General features: G+C 37.2%; 1 protein-coding gene and 1 long non-coding RNA gene across 3 annotated transcripts in view; both read right to left on the bottom strand.

Moving 5' to 3' along the window:
- Positions 1–13,099, bottom strand: part of LOC138014614 (uncharacterized) — a 17,446-nt gene extending 4,347 nt beyond the window's left edge. The window contains exons 1-4 of the long non-coding RNA XR_011125337.1: positions 11,897–13,099; positions 9,371–9,430; positions 1,945–2,013; positions 1–1,417 (exon numbers count right to left, since the gene is read on the bottom strand). The exon at positions 1–1,417 is cut by the window's left edge and continues 4,347 nt beyond it. This is a non-coding gene — a long non-coding RNA (uncharacterized lncRNA). The remainder of the gene's footprint in view (positions 1,418–1,944; positions 2,014–9,370; positions 9,431–11,896) is intronic.
- Positions 1–15,777, bottom strand: part of LOC138014613 (uncharacterized) — a 102,438-nt gene extending 86,661 nt beyond the window's left edge. The window contains exon 1 of one of the 2 annotated variants that reach the window (XR_011125334.1): positions 14,458–15,777. The gene's annotated coding sequence lies outside the window, so the exon portion shown is untranslated. The remainder of the gene's footprint in view (positions 1–14,457) is intronic. The other variant, XR_011125333.1, reaches the window with a different exon arrangement.
- Between the last annotated feature and the right edge of the window lie 1,723 nt (positions 15,778–17,500).

Genomic DNA, 17,500 nt, shown 5'->3' with positions numbered 1-17,500 from the left:
AGAACGTGGTCAGGCAAATGAAAACATTGATTTCATCTCATCTATTTGAGGTCTGAACCACCAAAATGTTACGAGAGGTGTCTATGCGAATGTACATTCCTGATGTTCTCTCGGTTTCCGGCCGCCATGTTGGTGTACAGCATTTGTACACCAACATGGCGTCTCCATACTAAACTGTAATTCCCAGTGGTGTATTTTGCTGAATAAATGAAAAACGAGTAAGCGCATAGCCCTGAAATTTGGACACGTTTTCTAATTACTTCCCTACAAATCTCCATTTCTTGGATATATATCTTGAAAACAGCGATTTTATTTTTTACTTGCGTGACGTGCAAACCAAGAATTGAGTGGTTACAATTCGTGTAAGCCACACAATACATGTAATCGGAAAAATAGTTTAACTTGAAAAATATACAATCAGCGCCTGACAAAATGATTGCGTGACGCGCAGAACAAATGCGCAATAACAATAAGTGGCACCGTACTTTACCACAGTTAACACACCAAATTTGGTAAAAACCGGAAGTAACACACTTTTTCGTTACGATTTTTGTTTTATGGGCCCATTTGGACACAGAGGGCGCGCAGGGACCGCAAATGAGATATTTGTCACAACGCATGAAGAGATTTACAAACGCCTGGCACCATCTGCAAAGTTACTGAAAAGTTAAGGTCTTACGGAAACCCAGTTTGCAATTGAGCAAAATATATCTTCTAAGAGCAAATTTATTGATTGGTCCGCCATTACTACCTTTAACATCTTGAGAGAGCTGGGTCGAGGAGAAAATGACGTCAAAGACTAACTGGTTTAAGAATGAAATACGTGTGTACGTGGCCGAATTAATAAGCAGCACGGTAGTTTCGGGATTTCACATTTTTAAACTCGCTTTTTGCATATATACTAAGTTGCGTTTACACGCTGAAATTTTAAGCTAGTGAGTAAATGACGTCATTTATCCCTAGATCCAACCCTGTGAGGTCCAAACGGTCAGTTTTGAACGTGAGTCAGGTGCTAGGCGAATACGCTTTCAAAATCTGAAGAAATAAAGAAAATAACTCCTACCAATACTGAAAATACTGAAGAGCGATTGGACAGACAAAAATGTCTCTTCCATCTAGCGCTCCAGTGACCTCTTCGAACACGAAGAAAAATGTCGGTGAAGATTATGAGGCCATAGAAGCACGCGATTGGGTAACTTGCGCATCAACAAGCACTGGCAGCGGAGACAAAAACTTCTCTCTTGAAACCATTTTAGCAGATTTCCCTCCCGTGCCATCATTTCTTCCTGACAACACGGAGGACGGCGCAACGTGTACAACCACAGTTCCGTCAACGTCCTCAGTCAATCGTGGCGCTGCATCAGGTGGCTCTAGCCTTTGGAGAGACAGTAACACGTGGAGTGTAGCTTCATCTGATCTGCCGGATGAGGAAAAACTACTTTGGCCTCTGGAGGTACGAATGAATAACCCTAATACTATAGGGCTCAATTTTGCATAAGCACTGTTTCCAGTTTCTCTTGGGACTTACAATGGTCGCAAGAGAAAATAAAAACAATGCTTATGCAAATGTGGGGGGAAGGCGGGGGGGGGGGGGGGGGAAGGGGGGGAGTGGGCGGCAGGCGGCAAACAAAGAGTATTATGGTGGCCGAGTATGTCAACTACAGTCTTCATACCATCACTATCAGCAAACTTATAGTTCCTTTGTCAACTTTCATTCTGACAAGCATTCTCTTCATGGGGCATAAGCAGCGCTCACAACTGCCAAGATCATAGAAGCTCCCATTACTGGGAGTCCCGTTCAGGCCTGAATTTTTTAAAAGCTGATCTTGGGTAACTTTCTTACATCAGCAGGGATGCTATTCCAAAACTTGGCACCAGATCAACAAAAAACTTTCATAACTTAGAATAATTTGTAGCATACAAAGTTAGAAAGAATACACTTACTGGCTTTGGTTTTCCTTTCCTGTGCTTTAAGGAGACCATGTATGAGCTCTTTTAACATCCTTCGAGTTTCTACAAGAGATAAAAATTAAGATCAATACTTTACTTTGTAAAATTCATTAATAATTCATAAGAGTTATGAGCAATCAATAGGCAGTATTTGAGTCACATGTGCACCCCTTTAAACCCCAATACAAATCAACTGGAGTTGATGAACTATTAATCAGTTATATTCAATTTTGATACTGACTCCTACTCAGCTAATTAGTATCCATTAACCAATGTTTACGCTTGCCAGTGTTTTTCTATTTGTGTTCTTTTGTGTCTATGTAAGGGTTTTGGTGCAATTAGTTTTACTAACACCTATTCAAAATTTTTGCTATGCCCCTTCTGAAGGGCAGTGTTGATATATTCTTCGACAATAACTTCTCTTTTCAAATCCTCCAGTCGTATTCCATTGTAAATGACAGATTTGTCATAATAGAAAGAAAGATCTCAGATCTCTAAAAGAGGGCAAGTGCATGACAGCAATTTATGCACTACCTAACCATGTTTGTACTGGACTTTTACCTGTTTTGGTCTTGATTGAACTGTTGTTTTATCATTTTATTATTACTCTTTAGATAAGGCGATACTAAGTACATATAACTATAGATTTTTAAATATTTTAGATCACTTGAAACTAACTTTAAATTTGTAAATATTTTAGATTCAAAACATCTTTTTTCTTTTGTATTTGGAATGCTCGTTTAGTGTCCACAATTAGCTTATTATCAGATAAATACTTTTGACAATTAAATAAAGTTCATTCATTCATAAGTGAAATAGAATCGGGTGGAAAAAACATATTTTTAGCCACCCTGTATGTTCTTAATGCAGACAATCCAAATTCATTCCAATTTTTTTTCAACCATCTAAGCAAGTTCAAAAGTGAAGAGATAACAGTTGGCGATCTCAATTTGGTTCTGGACATTGATAAGGACAACAAAGGTGGTTGCTACAGAACATACTTCAAATCCACTAAACTAATAGGCCACTTCGCAAAATACCATAATACTCTTTGTTTGTCCCCCCAAATTTTGCATAAGCATCGTTTTCGTTTACTTTTGGGACCACTGTTAAGTCCCAAGAGAAACTGGAAACAACGCTTATGCAAAATTTGAGGGGACAAACAAACAGTATCATGGTATTTCCAAAGTGGCCTATTAAGGCAACTATTGCTGACCAAGATCTTGTGGATGCCAGGAGAACCCTACATGTAAATCGAAACTCTCTCAAATTCACTTGGTGCCAGCATAAACCTGAAATTCATTGTTGACTAGATTTTTGCCAAGCCAAAGCCATTTCATTTTGTTTTGAAACAGACCATTCCTTGATAACAATCCATACAGCAATGCATTCCAACCAACACACCCCAGGATACTGAAAGCTCAACATCTCTTCTCTCTTGGATAACCATTAGTCATACCAAAAATCTGGATAACAATTAGATGTGCTAATGATGAACATTCAAATGACAGCAGCATTAACCCCACTTTGATGTGGGAAATGATTAACTACAAAATCAGTGAACAGTCCATTAACATGCTAAGGAGCAAAAAACACAAAGAAAAATAAGTTATAACTGCAATACAAGAGTTCCTTGATTCCAACAGAAATTTAATCCAAGAAATGAAAGAAGCATTCAGAGAACTGGAAGAAAAACAACATTAAATGTCCAAGGGTCATTCCACAGTAAATTGGACGAGAAATTTGAAAAATCAAACTGTCTGTATTTGCTCAAAATTCTAAGAAACTGACAACGTATTAATTGTATTTTTTGAATATGATTACAAAATGTTTACCATCAATGTTGTTTATGCATACTTTATCATAAATTACTATAAATTTTGACATCAGCTGTTGCAGAGGGGAACATACCTAAGACCATGGCTTAACTTTATAATTATTTCTATCAGTGTGACAACGGCAGGCATCCTTCTAGATGATACTTCCCCCTCTACGACATTTTGAAGCTTTCAAGGTTTGTTCGGTACAGCATTGCTTATAACTGACGAAATCAATTTCCCCTTTCTAAATTTTATCATTTTAGGACAAGGTTTATTAATGTTCCACACGTTTTAATAAAAGTTATTTTAGGCTACTATTTAATAGAAACTGGGAAATTTTGTTGCAAAGGGAAGTTTTTTTTGTGGAGAGGAAGTCTCAAAATGATGTTTAGATTCGTTAAAGACATCCTTTTTTCTCTCACAAGTTCAGAATCCTACACATGTAGATATGTCTAATAATGTTCTATTTCAATTTTGCCTATGGTACAATAAGTACTCTTCTGAATCACTATGATATACCTGTTGCTAATTGAACTTAGCTTTTTACCCCATACGTTCAATGCCAAGGTACACATTTTTAAGAATCACCACTTCAAAATCAAACTGCATCAAAATGAAAAAGCTTATCAGTGACAAAACATTAATTTTTGGCATTACAAAAATTTTATTACTTTGTTTTGTTTGTTTTTTTTTTTCCGGGTCGCGCTCTGGCCGCGCTCTGGCTGAGCATGCGTAAGATTTCTCTGTCTCGTAGAAGGCAGTTCAAGTGGGATTCAAAGTCAGTATCTCTTCCTTCAGAGACAATTGCGATGAACACTAAACCATGGAAGATTATGTGACAGATTAACAGGGAAATATGTATTAAGGAATTTTGTGCGTGACCGGAAACAAGTTTTCATGTTTTCATTGCATGCAATGCAATATCCGGTTATCATATGACTCTGTAACAGATACCGTGATTTTATAATAATTATTTTCCCAAAGTATTAAATATTTTAAAATAGCATCATAGAGACTTCCTCTGTTTTCTGGTTTTGATTGGAATCAATTCCATTAACAACAGTTTTAAATGTAAAAAAATATCCACGATCGCACTTCACCCTATCATTGGGTCACCAAATGTGGACTGTGGACTTCGGAAGTGAAACTGGATATTTGCCAAGATACACGTATTGTAACATTAAAAAAGAAAAAACACTGAAATACTGTGAACTTAAAGGAAGTCATCTAAAAATCCTTCGAACAAAGTGTAGGCTAACCGTACCCTCTTGCATGCAATGCAATATCCGGTTATCGTATGACTCTGTAACAGATATCATAATTTTGTCCATGTAATCTCCCAGTATTAAGAAAAAGTATTAAATATTTTAAAATAACATCGTAGAGACTTGCAAAGCATTCTGTTTTCTGGTTTTGGTTGGAATCGATGCCATTAACAACAGTTTTAAATGTAAACAAATATCCATGATTGCACTTAACCCTATCACTGGGTCACGGAATGTGGGCCGTGGACTTCGGACTACGCAATTGAAACTGGATATTTACCAAGATATTGTAACATTAAAAAAAAACCCTGAAATACTGCGAACTTAAAAGAAGTCGGCTGAAAATCCTTCGAACAAAGTGTAGGCTTCCCGTACCCTCTTGTTGTTATAGCTGTCCAGTTTTTGCAAACACCATCCTAGCTTGTAATTGACTGATGTACATGTAGGAAAGGGAAAATCTGAAAAACTAGTTCTTTCAAAGTTCATTGCATTTGAAAGTTTGTGTCCAAGTTCTACATGTTATAATAATGCTTACATGTAAGCAGAACCCCATCACAAGGCAAAAAGCATGTACTTGAATCAAACAATGCATCATTGGATCACAGAAAACATGTGCCTGAATTCAAAATGGCTGCCTAGGTGAGCTGTAACTTCACAAACAAAGTATGTCGTCAAACACTGAAGAACTAAGAAGTGGAGAAAGAAAATTCAAAATTACCCTACTAAACATGAAGAGTACAAAGAAAATAACAAAGATGCTGAAAGTAATCATTGCTGATGATTCTGATAGTGATGATGGTAATGATGTTCAAGGTGATGACAAGAACAGCAAAAATACATGTACAGTGTGGATTACCAACCGTTATGTTCATACTCAACTCAATGTTTGACAAATTCATCAACATTTCAGTAACCCTGTTTTTTGGCTGCAATGATTGACTGCATTAAAACTGGCAGGATCACTTTCGGGAGTTCAAGCAGACTGATAGATAACAATGACCTGAGAGGTTTGCTTGGCCATGGGAAAACATCTGAAGAAAAGTGGGTGTCAACTACATGTAAAACTACTCAAAGAACAGTGTCTGCATACATGCAGACATGATCAGCTGGGAGAAATATGAAAGGGGAGTCAGGGCAGTGCCTGCAAAACAAGTGTTAAAGAAATGAACAACATTCTCAACCAAGATCTACTTCTTGTTCCATGCAACAGTGTTAACAGCCATCATCACTGTTACCAGCATGTGGTGGTCTTGGATAGTATGCAAGCCACTTTATAAAGCCCACAGTTTATATAGTTTACATACTTTAGTGTTCGGCATGGTACAAACACAGGCAATACCTTTTCTTGACCAATGAGGGATGATGTTGCTGATGTTCATCTAAGCTGTGTTTTTATGAACCAGCTTATTATTTTAATAGGCAACAGCCCTTTCACCATTATGGAAAAAGAGCAAGTTAAGAAAGTTTTCCATTATATCTGGAGGCACTGATCATCTTTTAACTACATAATTTCTGTGATCTTTAAAATTATAGAATGGTTATCGTTTTTCTTTTTTGAAATTACACAGCTGATAGTTGGTGATATAGTCTTTTCTAATAACCTCAATAATTGAGGTTATTATCTTTGCGTGATAAACATTGTTGACATTATGTTACATGTACAATTACTGGTGCTTCTTCAACTTGTTACATTTTTACAATAATATAAAATTAATGTAAACCATTCACTGTCACACATTCCAAAAATTGTTAGAAAAGCTGAATGTATTTCATAGCTTAAAAAATGTGGCACAGTTATTAATGTGAGAATGTTAACACTAGTTTAAGTTTAATAGCTTCTTTAAAATAACTGTCTGGAAATGGACAAGTTTTCCTCTCTGTAACAGAAGATGATGTTCTTTAATCCTACTACATTGAAACGACACTAACTACTTGCGTCTCCTTTTGTGATCTTTTATATAACCATAAATTAAAGAAAAAAAGGCAATTGTAGGACCTGGGGTAACAGCTGAGAATTCAGAAAAATTTAAGAACTAAATCAAAAAGTACCAAAATTTCTGTTCCCCTTCGCAATGTTCATTGTTTGAAGCTGTGTGATCTTAACAACGCATGCTGGAGAAAAGTGCAGTCTCAGTAGGTCACTGGAAGACAGGTACGAATTCCTATCAATTTATAACCCGATAGATGTCTCTTAATTCTCCTTCTGCAACAGACAGATTACTATGGAATGACCTTGGAAAAGACAATTAACACAACACAAAAGGAGCTACTTGAAAAGCTAAATGCGAATAGCACCATAAGGGTGAAAAGAATACCAAATACTTTCTAAACCTTGAGAAGAGACATTACCAAAATAGAGTTACATGTATCAGTCAGCCAAAGATACATGTAGTGACAAAACTTTTACAAAGATGTCTATAAATCCCAATATTAAGGAACAGGATTTGGACAATCTATTTTGTAATTTTGTTGAAGACATAAATGTTAAACACTCTAAGCGAAGAAGAAAATTAGAAAGGCTTACCAACCCAAGCGGAACTTTTAAAAGCATTAAAAGTACGGAATCAGACAAATTACCAGGTTTAGACAGCACTCCCCCAGATTTTTATTGCCATGATATTTCAGATTACCTGTTAAACTAAATAAGTTATTTGTTCAAACAGGGACACCATCACTCACACAAAGATGAGGAATTATTAAGCTCACTCCAAAGAAAGATGCAAAACCTTTCCTTATCACAAACTGGTGCCTGATTCTGCTCCTTAACTGTGACTATCTAGCGATAAAAGCTCTTGCAAACCTTCTTAAAATTTACCTACCAAAGCTGATAAACAGTGATCAAAATGGATTTATGAAAGGCCCTCTATTGGAGACAACATTCACCTAATTAATGGACTTACTACACTGCAGAAGAAAATCTTCCAGGACTACTTCTCTTTTTAGATTTTGAGAAAGCATTTGACACACTGTAGAATGGACCTTTACTCAAAAAATGGTCAGTTGCTGTAGATTTATTTTTGCTTTGTATTGCATTAATTTTCATATAAACACTGCTGCTGTCTTCAAGATAATTAGGAGAGTCTGTGTTGTGTGCCACGAAATGAAAACATACATATACATTGTAAAAATATTTTCTTTTTTCAACACGAGTGCATTCCACTCTTTACACAACCACAACTTTTCAGATCAGCTCAATGAAAGATTGCAGACGTGCAATAGCGTGACCAACTTCACATTATCCAATTAGACACAATAAAATCCACTCTACTGCTCCAGATTGGATACTCCACAAGAATAAAATATTGCAAATTAATTAAAATTGGTCTGCTGGTCGCAAATGGTAGAGACGTGGACTTAATGATCCAAACACAGACACAAAATTGCAGACCACTGATTGATCTTCTTTATTCATAACAGGTATAGTGTAACTTAGTAAATGCTAAAAAGGAAGATAAATCAAAGAACAATCTTTCCTTTAACTTCCCAATTGGCAAACCAGCTAGCGTGACAACTTGCATACATGTACATGTATCTTCGTTTTGATAAACTTCCACATTTTCTCCATTTCCAGACAGATTTTACAGGAAACTTACCAAAGATACTACTGCTATGGAATTTAATTTGTTATTGTTCATACACTGTGGCCAATTTTTCCTTGATGAAGAATAATGATGAATTTCAGTTGAAATTAGCATAATTATTGTTGATCAAATGCATGACGACTTTGAGTAAATGAAATGGAAACAACAGGAAACTCAATGACAAACTCTTGTGTTGACCAAAATATGAGCACAGAAACATCAACCTTAACTTCCATGTTTTAAGGGTGAGAATTATGCTTATAAACAAATTCAAAAGAAAGAGCCCTCCAATAGTCAATATGTACTGCAAAAAACTTGCATGTTAACACACCTCCATAATCCAAAACCCATTGAAGATTTTGAACAGGTCTGTTCTTAAATAGAGAGGATAAAATTAATAGTTCCAGTACATTTGTCAGAGATGGTGACTATGCTGTTTACATGATTGAAGCTTTGCTTAGACGGAAGTACCTCCCAATTTTGTTAGTGTTGCCTGTTCTGTTGTACATGTTGATCAATACATATCGTTATATGGGAAGGACTATTTTATTTTTTAGGGGGGTTGAGCAATTTTGTCTTGTTAAGAATTTGTTTTTTGCCTTTGGGCTGTGCAAGAATTTTTTAGGCCTTTAAGGTTGTGAACGAATTTTATTTCCATCAGTTTTCAGTCTTCATATTTATTAAAGTATCTCCAAAAATGAGCATTTCATGAGATATGCCTATACAAGAATGGAACAGAAAATGATTCGTGTACCTCAAGCACTGCTTTCTCTCCAGGCTGATACAAGTTGCATTTTAGTCTATTCAGTGTTACCTGTTGGGTTACAAAAACAAATGAGAAATGCTATTCAGCTGAAAAACACAAAAAGGTGAATTACTATACAAATAATTACAATGCAGTTTTGTGTGTTGAAATTAAATTAAATGACAAAAATTACAGATTAGTTTTTCATTTGGTCTAACAGGATCCTACGAATAGAAAGGCTTGCTCGATTTTTTTCCCCTTGGCCCACTGTGCATGATTTTGTTCCCTCTACTTTTGCTGTGCAGGAGTTTTTTTTCCGGTTTTTTTCCGGCCCAACCTTCCCCTCCCCCTCGAAAAATAAAATGGTCCATCCCTATTTTTAGGATATATTTTATTTAAGTTGGAAATTTGCCATGTACAGCACAAACAAAGTTCTCATTGAGCCCTCATTGTTTTATTGCATTTTCAAATCATTTCTCATGACAGAGCATGCATCAGTTTACAATCCAATATATTATAAAAAATTCTTATTTCAAATTGATTAATGGAGTATAAAGATATTTTCCCATCCAAAAAAAAACAACAAAGTCCAATAGTGCAGTCAAATAATCAACTTTGATGTTTGTTTTCCTAAATCTATTTACAAAGCTTACTAACATTAAAAATAGGTAAGCATGGTGTACATGTAAGTGGGGTTCTGATAGGATGCGGAAAAAAAAATAAAGATTATCCGGAAATTTTATGCCATATTATGCGCAAATATGTGTTGATTATGCATAAATTACACTGGATTATGCGGAAATTTCAACAATTCATAAAACTAGAAATTAGGCCCATCCAATGTATTTACATGCTTATGGTAAATCAGGACTCTAAATTGTGACCAATACAGTCGCATTTGTGAGTGAATTTTTTCCCTTTGTGATTAAAATATATGGAGGAGTCGCCAATTTGCGACCAGCTGTCACCGTTGAAATAAAAGGGTTGGCAGCAACTTTTGCTAAAATAAACAAAGCGGTAAAAAATTATTTCTCGTCATGAATTCTGTTTTAATTTCAAGATATCAGCGCTTGAAGCTCAGTTCTTTCTAAGGTTGCCAAATATAAAATGTTGGTCACCATTTTCCCTCCATGACACACTGCAGAGTATTATACGAAGGAAAGAACTACTGACCATTTTGAGATAAAGATGGCCGCCTTACGATCGCTCTTTAGTGTGTACATCTTTTCGCTGTCCTTTTCATACAAAAAGAGAAAGAAGAGAACTGCAAGAATTGCAAAAGAAATTCATGGACAACATTTCTGTAGGCATATTATCAAGCTTTTTCCATTTTGTCTGGATCTAGAGTTTCAAAAAATATACCGATTATCACCACACCACTTCCATGCCGGAACAGTTGCCAAATTGGCGACCCTGGTGATAATTTTAGTTGCCATTAATTTTTTCTATTCGCCATGGCAACCAATTCAATCGCAGCTTTGAGCACTGGATATGAACTAACATTGTAATATGTTTGGACCACGATCCATTCCCTCAATCATTGACCATTTTCAGTGGTTTTTTTTAACATTGCGGACTCCTATTTTCCCTACGATTACAAATGATACAATTCAATTTGCAACTATAACTTGTACCTAAATTTTCATAATTTCGATCCAAGGATACTTGTAATTTATAACAGTTCTAGTGTCTAGGCTCAAAGCCAAAAAATGTGTGGAAACTGCTTACGACCTTTCATCTTGCAAACAAAATGGTGTGTTTTCTTCAATCGATCTTCAATGTTAAGGAAAACAAGCATTTCAAAACGATCAATTTCTTGGCTTTTACATTTGTGAGGATGGTAAGCAGCAGCTTTATCACTAATATCAAGCAGTTCTTCTGTTTATGCGGAAAATATCGTAATTCTGCGGAGGATGCGGATTTTAGGGAATTATCCAGATCCGCGTTGCCGCATCCTGTCAGTTGCCATGATGTGGGTAGTGCTTTCACTATGGAGACTTGTTTTTTAAGGATACTGATCTCTGTTTAGAACATGTCTCAACAGAAAGTCTGAGTGTGATTGAAAGCAACAATCATTTTGGGCGGCTGTCTGAGATAAACGGTCGAAACAAGATTTATGAACATCCCATCAACCTTTCTCTTAGCACGATGTTTAGAAACTAATTGCTTCCCAACAACAAAGTTTGTCACAAAGAGCGTATTTCGATGTAAAAGTTCTTGTAATGCCCTGCCCATTCACAGGTACAGTAGGGTTTCTTTTTGCAAGAGCAAAGCCTGCAGGCTCCTGTTTTGAGATGCAGTTTAAAATGTCGGCGTGGAAATATTGTACATTCGAAAAACATGGTCCAAAAACAGGACTAAAGAAATTCCGAAGTCATTTTATCCAAAGTTGAATTCTTGCCTTGCCAAGTCAAAATCTTTGAGGGTCAGCACATGCAAATTTGTCAGAAGATTTTATAAAATGGGACAGATAACTATTTAGCAATGTTTGTTGTGACGTCACCCGTTGTTATTAATATGCCAACCAGAACCTACATGTAACTAGCTGTTGAAACAATGACTTCTTTTGTTCCATGTTGTTATTCAATGATGTGGAAATAGCCCTGTGGAATTAAGGCATGCAAGTAGAATGATGAATAACAGCTTAAAAAATAAAATCTACAGGAATGGTTGTGGCATCAGCACTATCAAAGTGATCCACTCGGAAACATCATTGAGCATATCGCCGATTTTTGGAATGGCCATGCGTAGCAATGTCGGAGAAGATCAAGTAAGATTCAAGATGGTGTGCCAATCGTTGTGCCTATGTTGATGCTTATTTTACGCCCGTTCCCACACGATTTCTCTTACGCTTATGCCTGTGCTTCATCTACATCTACATCTACATGTCCCAACACTCTGCAAAGTCCATTTGACTTGTGGCTCTTTTTTTTTTTTGCTTAAGTGGCCTCATACACCACAAGCCTTTTTAGAGGCATTGAGGAGTATCGAATGGTCTTTGGGAGTGTTTGCGAGCATGCAAGCACTGTGTTTTATTTCACAAGCACGAGCAATGACCAAATTTGTCTTGCGAGCAGCGAGCACTTTGAGTTCTACTTGGAGCTACTTGGTAAATTTTCCGCTATGCTGCTTTATATTGAAGTGCACCTACTATGCATAGCAAAACAACAGTAGATCAAAAGGGGCTCAGTGAGATGTAGTTAAGCATTAATTATTTCTGTACCAAAACCTAGATGAAAAACTATCTACGGACTTTCGAGCAATGGTAGGAGCAAATTTCAACAAGGATTCGAGCATGCAACCGATTGCAAAAATTTTGCGGACACTAGAGCAATGGACAAACTTTGGGACCATTTGGTACCCCTACATTATGCCAAGCCAGGCACTTGTGCTTATCGCACAAGTGGGAACCAGGCTTTATTTACAGTATGACGTCCTTGGTCCCCGAGGTCCTTGGGCGGAACATGGTACATGATGCTATATTTCCTCGTTAACTAATTTACGGTAAAATACCACAAAAGGCAAATGGTCTGATGATTTCTTGATTATTTTTCTTTCACATGACGAAATTTCGGCTTTCCTGCTATCGGTGCTTGAGGGGAATTCAAGTTTTTTGACAGGTGTCTTATTTGCCTTTCTAGAAAGCAAAGTAAAGTAAAGTAAAGTGGTGCATTTATATAGCGCCCTTTCACACGTCTCAAAGGCGCTTTACAATGATCAATTTATCCCCAGCGGACTGGAAGCATATACAGGCGCAAATTGCAGCCGCTTCTAAGCAGTCCATGCATGCTGGAACTCATTTTACCGACCTCGGAAGGATGGAAAGCTGAGTGAACTTTAGCGGGAAAGAAGGTCGCCAAATATATTATTATAACAAGGATAATAACAAATAAATAAATTTTCATCTTCGTACAGAAATTATCAGGCTTCCCAGCTATATTTTGGGGGGCTGCTTACATCATTCGCAGACCAAGGACCAAATTTGCGGACGAAGGAACTATTTCAGTTTGGAAATTGCCAATTTAAGGTTCACCTCAGACAGCCACCCAAAATGATTGTTGCCTTTGATCAAACTCAGACTTTCTGTCAAGACATGTTCTACACAGAGATCAGTATCCTTAAAAAATAAGGATGCGGCAATGCGGATCGGCATAATTCCCTAAAATATGCATCCTCCGCAATTACGATATTTTCCGCATAAAGAAGATGTTGGAAAGAGCAAGTATAAAATCGCTGAGTGAAGAAGTGAAGCATCGTAGATGGAATATGATTGGTCACATCTTGAGGCAATACGGGGAAGGCTCTATTTGCCACGTAACGGGTAACAAGAATACGTTACGTGTAACAAGAAACGAAAAGGCTATCTTAAGGAAAATTTCACTTCGTGGCGTTTTGATTCAGGTAAGATATTTTACAATTATCCTGCGAAATCGCGCACAATATCGCCTGCTACTTAGCCGACGAGGCCGTGAGTTGGCTAAAATCAGGCGATATTTCGCAGAATAATTCCGTTATTCAGTGCTGGAAATAACAGTCGGTCATCGGACATCGGACATTGTCCGACCAAATTTTGAAAATGTCAGGCCAATTTCAAATTATGATCGGACACGACGACCGAACACCATCTCACCAGCACATCTTGAGTTATCTTCTTCAAGGTTTTGTCAGTCAATAAATGTCCGGTCCAATTTGTCAAATGTCCGACCAAAAGGAAGATTTGAAAGGACATATGTCCTGTGAATAAAGAAAAATTATTCCCAGCACTGTTATTACTCAACACATAGATGACAAAGCGCAATCCCTTTTTCTCGCGGACCAAGGACACCATACTGTACTTTCCAAAATACGGCAATAACAAAGGCAGCGAAACACACGGTTGTACTGTTCAGCAGAACAAATTTCTAGTTTCTAAAGAAACTGTGGCGCTGCGTCGGTGGGAAAGTGAAACTTTTTATCAAACGTGTGGATGAAGCTGGAATCATCACCGTGACCGAGTCCTTCGAGTCCTTTCAAAATCGTTCACTGTGGTACTAAGTCTGTTCATCACAAATTCGTTTTGTAATCAAGGTATCCCTCATTCAGGGTTAATGACTTACCGTGAACGCTTATTTCGGGCTTGACGGAAAACAACGCAAAATCCATGCACTGGTTGGTCTTGTTGAGCACTTGGGTACTTTAGATTTGAATTAGGGAGCTTTCAACTACGACGGGAACGAGAACGTCGTCTCAACACATAAATTCGCGCTACTGTGATCACTTCGCGACTACTCCCAGCTTTCACGCTGTTACGTGCGAAGATTGAAGTCAAAACAAAGGGGACTAATGTTACGCATGCGCATCATCAATGGTAAATTCAATTTTATTTGCATTATGATTGGTTGAAAACCTTCGAGACAGTCTTAGAACGCGGGAAGAAAAGATGTCGACGCTGTCGCTAGTTGTAGTTTTTATTGCATTCACTTTCAATGCTATCTATGCACTTGTGGTACAAATACCGAAAGAAGATGGACAAAAGCTAGAAAGACCTCGGCAATTCCTTCTACTTGGGAAAGTCCTTTATCTCGGATGAAACGAAACATGCTTAGATCGGCTGTTTTAGAATGCTGCGTTGTGCTCAGATTAGTCAAAGGATTGCGCGATGTTGGAAAATTTTTGCCTTATTTGCAACGCGTATGGTCATGATTGAATGTGCAAATCACAATATTGAATCATGTTACGTATTAAAGTAACTGGAACCGGCATTAAAATTTTCCGCTGTGGTTTTTTCACGTGGATACCCGCGCTTGAAGTGAATGCAAAACAAATTTGCCAGATTGACGGGATTTGCTTATGGCGCGTCAGTGGTAAATGAGCTGGTAATCCGTTCAAAGGATGTCACAGCTTAAAATTTATCAATGAATGGAGTTAAGGTAAGTAACAGAAAAACATGACAGAAGAATTTCGTTTGTTCTCTCTTTGAAGCGAATACATTCTATCCGGACGAAAGAGTCATTTTGCAAAATGTCAATCGGTTTATAGCTTTTTCTGTTTAAACCGAACTCTGTCATTAAGAGTACAGGACTTTTGTCTCCGACGTTCGTCCACGAAAAACCGTCAACAGGTGATATTTTGTGAGCCAAAGATAAGGTTTGACTAGAGATATTCCCGGTAAAAGTGGCACAGCGAATACTGAACCCCAACGTTTCGACTTCTTCGTTTACCAAAGGGCTTTTCTTTGTCGACAAAACAGTGCTTGTTTTTTCCACCATCAAGTGTTATTTTCTCTGGACTAAGACATCAAAAGTCTCTGTATTGTTAATGTGTGATTTTCATACCTTCTGGACATTTTTTTGTCTTTTCTCCTCTTGAAATGTGAACTACAACCGTGTATATTTGACGCGCAACTGAAATTTTCTTACCCCAAATCAGACAATAGCGTCAGTGTTCACGCAGGACGTAACATGTCGATAATTTCGATAGTCGATAAAAGTCGATCGTTGTCGATCAAATTCGATACTAATCAATCGACAAATATCGGATGTCGATAAAAGTCGATCACACATTTTTTTGTGATTATCGACTTTGATCGACTGTGATCGACTTTGATCGACTGTGATCGACTTTGATCGACTGTGATCGACTTTGATCGATTTCAATCGACAAGTATCGGAAATACAAAAAAAAAGGTTTATGGCGGGAGACGAGGCTACAGTTGCCAAGCACAGTTTACTGAAGCAGGATTGGCTATGCCAAGACTTTATTTTACCGATTTACATTGTAATTGGAACCTCAAATAAACCTGAATAAACACAGAGAAATTACCCTTTTCTGCTACATGCTTCTATCACCATTAAGCAAATCAGTTCAGATCGAATTGCATGCAAGTGCAAACAAACCGGGTCTACAAAGTCTACAAACCGGGCGAATTTAGCCAAGGAGAGTGAAATGAGTAGCGTGTATTTGTGCAGCTGATTTGTGAAATCTATGTTAACACTGATGATAATAAATTGTCAATAACTTTGCCGTCTTTGCTGGCTGTGATTTCTAAATTTTGCCCGCTCCGTCTCCCGAATGATCACTTAGAGTTCCCAGGGTCTCTCATCTTTCCGACTCGCGGAAAGAAGGGGCCCTAGGGACTAGGCTGGTTTCGAGTTATGAGTTATGCTACAGGACACGAGTTAGCTCAGCAGTCTCAGCAGAGCTCAGCTGCCACTAACTGATCATTTCTCAAGGTAATTTAAACATTCGATTTTGTAATGAATGACAGACCCCTTGGTTGTTCAGTTTTTTACTCAATTTATTGCCATACGGATTTACGTGAAAGCTGTTTACATTTTCGTGGGCGATTGAAAAATGTGTCAGCATTTTTGTCGATAAAATCGATATTCAGTTGAAAATCTTGTGATTATCGACTTTTATCGACAAGTTAAACTTGTCGATTGACAATTATCGACAAATATCGAGTATCATCGACTTATCGACTACGTTTTCGATGATCGACTTTGATCAACATGTTACGTCCTGGTTCACGTTACTTTCGGTCAAATCTCAGCAAATATGTCTTCGTCCAGCGATCGCCATTAGTATGGAAAGCACATATTTGTGAAGAATCGAACTGCTTTGAAAGTTTTCCTTCAAAAGTGGCAGGGCGCACGAAAATGCCCTGTGAAAGTAAACCTAATTTCCATCGAAACTTGGCACTTTGTGGTGCGTTGATTCAACTCTGGGTCATATTATTCAGATGCAATGCATTCTTAAATGCTATGTACTGCAAATAAGACTCTTGCTTGTATTACAATAAATATTAGTCCCAGCTATTAAAAATTATACTTAATTACATAAAAAATGTTTCGTTAGTGTAGTAATATTTACAAATACAAATGCCTGCTTACCACAACTTTGCACTGCACTTTTCGATTTGATAAATTTCTTACTTTAAATTTGAGGGAAACTGTAGTAATTGAAATTTTAAAGATATTTACAAACTGTATAGTAACATTTACATGACAAGTAATTATTGTAAAGTATAATAATTTTGTTCATGATGATTTACATGATAAGTAATTATACATTATATTTGTAAATAATGTATATTTTAAATTTTCACTCCCTTGTGTGGCTGCCTTGCATGGGTGTGTGTGTCACTATTTGCTCCTTTCT

This window comes from Montipora capricornis, chromosome 8 (assembly GCF_036669925.1).
Source record: "Montipora capricornis isolate CH-2021 chromosome 8, ASM3666992v2, whole genome shotgun sequence".
In the NCBI taxonomy this organism is placed as follows: Eukaryota; Metazoa; Cnidaria; class Anthozoa; order Scleractinia; family Acroporidae; genus Montipora; species Montipora capricornis.
Note: the sequence above shows the minus strand (reverse complement) of the source record. Positions and strands in the feature narration are given on the sequence as shown.